Source organism: Myodes glareolus, chromosome 19, assembly GCF_982192425.1.
Source record: "Myodes glareolus chromosome 19, mMyoGla1.1, whole genome shotgun sequence".
NCBI classification, from domain to species: Eukaryota; Metazoa; Chordata; class Mammalia; order Rodentia; family Cricetidae; genus Myodes; species Myodes glareolus.
Window position 1 is genome coordinate 3186052 of NC_142044.1, and position 9457 is coordinate 3195508.

At 48.2% G+C, this 9457-nt stretch overlaps 1 long non-coding RNA gene across 1 annotated transcript; it reads right to left on the bottom strand.

Moving 5' to 3' along the window:
* Positions 1-1818: 1818 nt before the first annotated feature.
* On the bottom strand, positions 1819-8691 carry LOC125415148 (uncharacterized). Its single transcript, XR_014998199.2, has 3 exons — positions 8486-8691; positions 7566-7841; positions 1819-2072 (listed from the first exon to the last, which is right to left on the bottom strand). It is a non-coding gene; the product is annotated as an uncharacterized LOC125415148 (long non-coding RNA).
* Positions 8692-9457: the final 766 nt, after the last annotated feature.

Sequence of the window (9457 nt, forward strand, 5' to 3'; positions counted from 1 at the left end):
TAGAGAATTGTATTTAACATCTAAATGTATTTTAGGCAAAGAATATTACTTTCTTTCAGATACTAATTTGAAGGATCTGGATAAATCCAGACCCTTCTAGCAGGAAGAATAGAGCCAAAAATCTAATAGGGAGAGAAGAGCCAAAAATTTTAGTTAGCCTGTTCAGTGACTCTGTCCCAGGAACTAGCTGACCATAAAGCTAGATTATAATCTTGAGAATAATCTTGAGAAAAGGGGAGTTACCCCCTTGTGATTTTCACTGGTATTTTCGGAATTTTCCAATGATGTCCTCCATACCCCCTTTGGGTTGTGGTTTCTTCCCCTAAATATCCCTTCTCCCAGCTACTCAGGGTCAAACTCCTATACATGGGAAATGAGTTTCGGCCCTAGCACTGCGCTTATTCCTGTCAATAAACCTCATGTGATTGCAACAAGGATGGTCTCTCGTGAGTTCCTGGGGAGTTGTGTTATCCCGAGACTTGAGTGAGAGTCTCCCCACTCCAGGGGTCTTTCAGTTAACTGCAAATAAAGCTAGGAAAGATGATAGATTGGGGCTCACAGAGATGATGTGGCCTCTCCCAGGTAAAACTGTTAGTGTTGCCCGTGAGCTGTCCCAGGCTCTTGCCACCGCCAGACTCCACATGCCAGAGTGGTTCCTTTGCTGAAAGCCTCTTTAATCTGCATTCAGACAGCTTTTAAAAAGAAAATCTTGCCAGGCAGTGGTGGCACACGCCTTTAATCCCAGCACTCAGGAGGCAGAGGCAGGCAGATCTCTGTGAGTTCAAGGCCACCCTGATCTACAAGAGCTGTTCTAGGACTAGTTCCAAAGCAACACAGAGAAACCCTGTCTCGAAAAAACAAAAAAGAAAGAAAATCTTCAGCTGATGCCACCTCATGTCCAGACCCAAGAAGCCTTGAGACTGAGTTCAAAATTCTCAGTGTCTCCTGAAGTTCGTTCCCTGAGCCTTGTGTCTTCATCTCCTCTTGCCCTTGGGACAGTTTTGTAATTAATTAGTCAAATGGTCTAGAACTTTTCCGGAGTCCTGGCTGTCTTCAGTGAGGTGGGAGCTGTGGTTTCTATTCTGTTTGTAGGAGTGGAAGACACTGCTGTTTCCTCCTCCAGTTCCTGAACGCTGCCTCTCTAAAACATGAGGAGAGGCACTTTCCTGGCCTCGCTTCCTTTGTAGCTCTCCCGGGTTAGCTTACAGCTCTCCATAGATTTCTCTGGAATACAACTTGGAGCAGAGGTCTCAAAGCTCAGACTGGGAGCAGTCAGATCTGACCAAAGTTGTTGCAAGTTGTTAGTGGTTTAGCTGATCCCAGGTGACAGGGACTCCAGTGAATGAGCGTCAGTTTCTGTTCAAGGTGTTCTCCATCATGGCAGGGAAGCCAGGGAAACAGGACAACCTGACCACTGGCCACACCGCATCCACAGTCAAGCAGAGAGAGATGCGTGAACGTACATTCTCAAGTAAGATATTCTTAGTCTAGTATTTGGGCAGTGCCTGGGAAGCTGGAACGGGCATATGCCCACACCATGTGCATGGAGAGAAACTCCTTCAGTGGGAAGAAGTGGTGTTCGTGAAGGCATGAGACAGAAATCGCCAGTATGGCATGTCTGTGCCTGGTGTGGGGACTGGAAAGGCTGAAGCAAACTAGCCTTCTACCAAGGTCATCCAACTTAAAGTCCCCTGGATGGAACTATGACAGGTTAGTAAGGGAACACCATTTAGTTTCTGCTTCAAAACCTCAGACTGACTTTCAGTGATAATAAGAATGCCCTAAGATTTCTGGAAGAAAATTAATAATAAAGCAGTATTTGATGGTGGAAGTTGGAGCATTATTTATTCAGCACTATTTATTGAACATATTTTGTGTCAAGTTCTCGTCTGGGGTGGGGGTAGGGTATAGTTTAGTCAGTACAGTGATTGCTTACAAGCATGAGAATATGAGTTCAGCCCGCAGAGCCCCTCACCCGTGTATTCCCTGTGCTTGAGAGACAGAGACAGTAGATCCTGGGGATGCGGTGGCAGCCAGCCTCACTGGTGGGACTCAGATCCCAGGGAGAGACTCTGTTCAAAAACAAAATAGCAAAAGCAAAACAACTTGAATAGCACCCAAGGTATGGCCCCACAAGCATTTTCCACAATCTCTCTCTGTCTCTGTCTCCCTCCCCTCCTTCTTGGTTCTGAGTTCTCTACACTAAGCAAAACAGTCATGTGGCTGTTATCAAGACCTTAGATACTAATAGGAACAGGCAGAAAATAAATATCCCATGTCTGGTAGAGAAAGTACAAGAAAGAACACTAAGTCTGGGTAACATTGAAGAGGTATGACTGGAAGTGTATGCTTTTTAAAAAAATAGAGTCATGTGGATGTCACAGAGAAGGTGACATTTGAGTCACCTACTGAAGGAGGGCGTGGAAGGTGCCTCAAGGACATCTAGAGTGTCCCAGACAGACAGAGGGAACAGAAGGTCAGACCTCTGGAGTCCAGACATGCACGTCAGACCCCAGGGTTAGCAAGGACGCCCGTGTGGCTAGAGTAGGGTAAGAAAACACAGGCAGAGCATCTGCAGTCAGGCTCCCCTCTCGGTGAGAACACACCTCACACACATCCTTGGTCTCACAGACGACATTTTGTCAAGACGTTCTCTCTTCCATAGGGTGAAGTAGGTGGAGGTGCCATTTGTTCCTTTCTTATGAACTTAAAAAAGGGTTTATAATTTGATGTTTATATGTGAGCGCCCACATGTGCAGCGTGAATATGCCTGGTACTCAAAGAGACTGGAAGAGGGTGCCATATCCCCTGGAACTGGAGTTAGAGGTGGTTTTAAGCAATCTGATGTGGGTGCTGGGGACACATTCAGATCCCCTGCAAGCCAGCCCCCTCATGACTTTTTGATTACTCTTTGCTTTAAGGGCTGTTTTATCTCAGCGAGCTGCTATTTTCCTGCCCCGGCTTTACAGACACGGTCTGCCTTTTCCCCTAATAATATGGGAGCCATTTGCCTTCTGTTGGCGAGCCCGGGCAGAATGCAGCCATGTGAACAACAAGTGGGAGGTTGAGCCTTATCTCTGGGCCAAGATGCAAGAGCCAGCAGAAAAAGCGAAGCTCAGGGTGGAAGGATAAAGGAAGGGAGTGAACTCCAAGACAAAGCAGCCCATGAAAACGCCAGGGATGGAGCCCAGAGACGTGGTCCCACCTTGTCCTGTCAATATCCGTCTGGACCACTTAAAAATGGTTGCTTCTATTTCTCCTTCATGGTTTCCCATTCATTCTCCTGTGTTGGGGAGGAGAGAAAGCCTGTGGAGCAGGAAGCCTAACAGCACAGTGGGGATGCTGTGCTCCTTCCAGATGCTCAGCCCGTGGAATATGTCAGATTTGAAGCTGGGGTTGGGGAGCCAGCTGTACCACGGGGACCCCCTGCTCTGCTGAACATCTGATTAAATATAGGGAACTATGATGTTTCCTTTCAGCCTATAGAGGCTGGCCCAAGCTGTTCTTTGATGTGAAATTAAATCTATTCAAATTGGCAGGCTCTCCGCAAGAAGGGTCATGCTGTCTTTCTGTCTGCCTGCTCTATAATCCTAGTATCCCACAGTTTTCCCAGCTTGCCAGCTCATTTTCTTTTCCCATCCACATTTAATAGCCCGAATCCTGGTTCTGCATGCTGGAGGTCACCATTACCCTCTGGGCGGTTCAAAAGATGCCCTGGACGTGGCTTGTCAGTTGCCTCCTCCCACTCAGCCATGATTTCTTCTCTGTCTATAGCTGTGTCCTCCCTCTTCCTAACCCCTGCCCTTGCTCCAGTCTAAGCACATACACAGTCCTCGTTACTCCCCCGCTCACCTCCAGTGAGCTAGGGACTGGCCCATGAATACTAAAATATCCTTCCACATCGTGTATCACCCTCCACTTCTCACGCCTTGGGAAGTAAAGGGCTGTGTCATTAAGGCAATAGGCGGGAGCCGGGGGATTGCTGTCAGGGCTGAAAATGAGCCCCAGTCCTGTAGAAGAGCACTCCACTCTTAACTACAGAGCCATCTCTCCAGCCCTCGCCGCATCTTTCCAAAGAGCACGTTCTCCCCCAGTGGAAGGACTAGGCAGTGCCTTGGCAACCGTAGAGGATGAATAGCCAATGGTTGGCTCAAGTCTACAATGCCAGATGTGGCACTGCACACCTTTAATCCCAGCACTTGGGAGGCAGAGGTGACAGGCTCCTTCTGGTCTACTAGAGAATTCTCGCCAGCCGGGGCTGCACCGGGAGAGCTTGTCTCACTCACCTCAAACTGGCAGGACCCACAGGTGTGGGTCCCATTCTGCTTTTTCAAGGTTATTGTCTACAGGTGTGGCTAATAGCCAGACCTGGTATTTCAGGTATTAAGTAGATCTGTTTCTACCTCAAACAAAAGTCTAAGGATCCAACTAGGTTCCTACTCTCTTAGGGAGATAACTATGGATTCCACCCAGGAAGTGGTTTCTCTACAGAATGTTTTGGTCTAGGGTGTGAGTGTTATTTGTCTGGTTCTGGCAACAGAATGTTTAAGAATGTAACCCATAATCCTTTAATTGGTCTGTTCATTCCTTGTATCATGTTAATGCCATTTTTTTTAAATCTTACTCCTACCTGTTAGGGTCAGGGTATTTAAACAAAATGGAAATTAAACACGGGTGAATCTTCAGTCTTCACTGGAGCTCCCTCCATTACTATCCCATGTTTCTGTCTCTTATTTCTCCTGTATCTTTGTTCCTTTGGCCTAATAATTCTAACCCTCACGTGGGCTCCTGGGAACGTAAGAACCCACCCGCCACGGCTCAGAGCTGGGCAGTAGTCGCCCCAGAAAGGACAACAAACAAAAACACTGTGCCATGTGCTGTGCTCGCTGGAGGAAACAGGGAGCCAGCAAAGACGGAGAGCCCTGCACTTGTGGGGCTTGCATTTGGGTGATGAACGTAACAATCAGGGAAAAAGCGGGGGATGCATGGAATATGTGAAGTAATGCAGTAATGCATGCAGGCCAGGAGGCTGAGAGCAGGAAAGGGGCCCATTCTTCTCTGTAAGAGGATGTGTATTTCAGATACAGTCAGGTTGGACTATTACACTTACAGCAGGAAACAAAACTCTGACGTTCAATCTGCTAGTACGCTGCGTGGTCTCATAAAGTCCTGCCTGGCAAAGGGAGTGTGTAAAACGGCTATGAGCCTGAACAGGGACAGCTGTTTCACAGACGTGCACATTGAAGCAAGCCAATCGTGAACGTTGGCAGTGACGTCACAAGACCTGAACTGGCAGTGTGGTCGGCCCACAAGCTGTTGCTTTTATCAACAAGGGTTGAGATTTAAGGAGCCGATAGGATACTGTGGGAGGTGACTGGTGTTCAAGGGCGTTTCAAGGTTGCAAAGCCAGTCTGCCCTTTAGTAATTCAGATGCCCTTCAAGGTGAGATGACAGTGTGTGTGTGTGTGTGTGCGCGCGTGCGTGCGTGTGTGTGCGTGCTTGTGTGTGTGTGCACGTGTGTGCGCGCGTGCATGTTCTTTGAGAATTTTCTATGTGCACACAATGCATTTTGATCATATCTACTTCTACCCCAACCCCAGTCCTGCCCATTTCCCTCCCAACTTCATGCTCCTCTGGGTTTTTTCAAAAAAAGGTTAGTGTGTGTGAACACAGCTACCTGAGATGACAGAGATACGGGGTTCCCTGGAGCAGGAGTTACAGGTGGCTGTGGACAGCCTATCATGTGTGCTGTGAACTACACCTGGGTCTTCTGTAAGATCAGCAATGTGCTCTAACGGAGCATCCCTCCAGCCTCTCTCCTCCTCCTCCTTCTCCTCTTCCTCCTTCTCCTTCTCCTCTTCCTCCTCCTCTTCCTTCTCCAAGATTCACTGAGCCCAGCTAGTGTTGCCTGTCTGTCCACAAATCTGGGGCCCTCCACTGGAACATGGACAATCCACCAACGGCTACATCCCCAGTGAAAAATAACTCTCCAGCCTCTAGCAGCCATGATTTGCCAATAACTGCTCAGGAAGTGGGGTGGGCCCCGTGAAATGAAATCTGAACTGTGTAACACAGCATGCCACTTACGGGGAGCCCACTGCCATGAGACACTGATGAATATCTATGTACCTCCCCACATAGGTAAGCGCCATTTCTTTAGTAGATAGAATATTAGAATAAGGTTATGAAGATTAAGAAATAGCAAGGAATGTGGTTATAATAAGTTTAAAAATGCAGACAAAATTTTGTGTACATAATATGACTGTAAATAAGCTAAGGCAAATTGTTTATATAAAAAGAAACTGAATGTTTTCATAAATTTAGTAATTGATCAGTAGATATCAACTCAGTAGTTGATTTTAACATTTTCCAACTTCATACTTCTATGTCTTTTTCTTTAATCAGAGATTTAAGAAGCCGGCACTGACTGGGAAGAGGGGCTGTAGAAGCATCTGAGAAGGCACAGGTGCTCCTCCTACCCAAGTCTGATGCCCAGGCTTAGTTCCTGGAGCTCCACGGTGGAATGAGAGAGCTCACTGCTGTGGGCCGTCCTTTGGGCTCCACCCATTGTGGGCAGGGTACATTCTCAAGCGTGAACACAAATGTGCATGAGTGCATGTGCACACGCGTGCACGTGCACACACACACATACTGTAAAGTGTTCTTTTAATAAATAAATAAAACTGAACTGGAGTTACCTTTCAGTGGTAGAGGTGTGTGTATGGGCTCATCTAGGAAACTAGAAAATCAGCTGAGACAAAGAACAAAACTATCTCAAAAATAACCTCTGTAAGCCCTCTTGTATTTGAACATATAGGAGACATTGAATGAGTCATAAAAATTCTGGTACCCAGAGTCCCCAAACATGTAAACTGGTTCCGTGGTGGATCACCCCTTCCCAGGCTTTTCCGAGCTGCGTGTTACGGGTCCTCACAAGGCGGCCATTTGTGTTTGCTTGTTCTCTTGTTGGTTTTGTGGGGCAGGGGGTTAACCTGGAACTCCAAGCGTACCAGGCAAGCACCTGACACAAACCACACTTAGGCCTTTGTGGTTTGCATTTTCTACCTCAAATGGCAGCAAGGGTCACATGGTAAAAAGTATGAATGGGTTAGAGGAAGAGGAAACACACCTCAAGGAGAGGTGCCCCCGTTTGTACTCTATTGGGGTGATGAACTCCATGGCCAAAGCAACCTGGGGAGGAATGGGTTTACTCAGCTCTCATGTCTACATCATGGTTTGTCATTGAGGGACGTCAGGACAGGAACTCAAGGGAAGAACCTGGAGGCAGGAACTGGAGCAGAGGCCAGGAAGGAACACTGCATACTGGCTCGCCCCTCATGGCTTGCTCAGTTTGCTTTGTTATACAGTCCAGGACTCCCTGACCAGAGGCACCGCCCCCAGTGGGCTGGGCCCTTCCACATTAGTCATAACTGCCCACATGCCAATCTGACTGAGACATTTCTCAGTTGAGGTTCCCTCTTCTCAGATGACTCTATCCTACATGAAACTGACCCCCAAAAGCTACAGACACACGAGGTTGGTCATTTCTTGATTTCACGCCTCACCTCTCAGAATCTAGACTTATCCACAGAGGCATTAGCGGGGATCCTCTCAAATACCCCAATGGTGAAGTCCTGACCATCTTCACAAGTTTTCTTCTTGGGGTTTCTCATTCAGTGGTTTCTGCAGCTCTTGAGGCCAAGTGGAGAAAGGTGAACATGGGCCGAGACCCTGCTATGGGCCTGACAGACGTGGTCCCCAGCTGGATAACTGGTGGAAGAACTGAGAGTGACGATTCCATTCATGTGTACCCACAGAGATGGTTTCACCGATACTGGAACCTGGTAGGGGACATTTATACAAATCCAGCCTGATACTGCCAGGAAACAGGCTCCAGGGCTTGCCCATCCAACTCCGTGACACTGACCATTCATTCCAGCTATCAGAGCCTGGTAGCTCCCGTGACAGCAAGACCCCTTCTGGTGATAAAATTCTCCTTTCACAAAAGAATAGCAAGCTCTAGGAGAGTCAGTTTTTGAGGTGTGGAGGAAGAAGTTTTAGGCAAAGGCAAAGGAGAGGGTGTTGTACACCAGGGCCAGGAGAATATGAAAGAGGCCCTTTCTGTGATGTGAGCGTCCTAAGGATCCCAGGACCCGGCAGGTGACAGTAGGAGGTTCGTGAGTCTTGGCTACACAGGCAAGTCTGGCTATATAGAGAGGTCAAGGCCACCCTGTGCTATACAGTGAGACCCGTCCTCAAGTAAATAAATTAGTTTTTAAAAATGTTTTAGGATACTGAATAGCTTCCGGGAAGTGGATGGGAAGTGGGGGAGAATGAGATGGAGTTTCCAGGGTTGGTGGCCATGACAAATGATGTGTTCACCCAGGCAGAGAAGTGTAGACGTTTAATTAGAGGGGACACATGAGGGGGACTTGGGCAGGCCTGGGGTTCCTTTCAGCTCTTCTCAAGGTGTCCTTGTACTCACCTGTTCCTCCTCTCTCAGCCCTTAGCCAGTTCCCTCAGGGCTCTATAGGTTTCATCCTAAGAGGTGGCTGACAGAAGACAGTCTTGTGGGGGGAGGATGGCCAGGACACTCCTTGATCATAGCCTGATCATAGCCCTCACCTGGCCACACCCCTCTCAAGGGTCAAACTGGTGTCCAGGGAATCTCAACAAGCACCTGGGACCTTTCTTTTTCCTTATGGTGGAACCACAGAACCATCGCCATGGAGAGGGAAGGATTAGAACCTGGGTCTTGCCCGTAGAAGGGAGGGAACCAGAGCTTTCTGTGCTGGTCTGTAATCACCCAGAGGGCGGGCCACAGTGATTTCCTGCGGTTATAACGTTTGCATAATTGACATCTTGTCTTGTTTTCCGTCTCTTGACCACCTCCTCAGAGTGGTTAAAGAGAGCGAATCACAGGGTCCCGGCAACCCACAAATTGGACCCCAATCTTGTGTCATCAGAACTTTCTGAGTTCCGTTTCCATGAGAAACAAACTCGAACGTTGAGTGACGGAGCCGAAACTCGTTGCCCGTTCTCCTCCAGGTATCACCTTGCAGGGTGTTAGGGCCTTGCTCCCCAGACTAGCTCAGCTTCCTCTAAATCTCTGAGATCTTACCACACAGCCGCTTCAGTGCATCTTTTGAATTATGGAAGTTTTGGTGCAACAAAGCAGTCACTTATTGCCTGCGGACTGAGTCAGAAACTGCCAGGCAGATCTTTGATACCTCAAGAAAGGTCTGCTCTCTTCTCCCCGAAAACACAGCCACCCACACTCTTCCCCTGCCCCTGCCTCCTGCCTCCAACACACGTCAGACTTCCCCTCAAAACATCAGCTTCCTCCTGGCACCGTGGGACTTAAGTCACCAAGTCAACTCTTCTTCGCTCTGGCTCACCCGTTTCCTGTCCCAGCCTGTTCAGGGCTAGCATCGTGATGCCTCACTTGTTCTGTGAA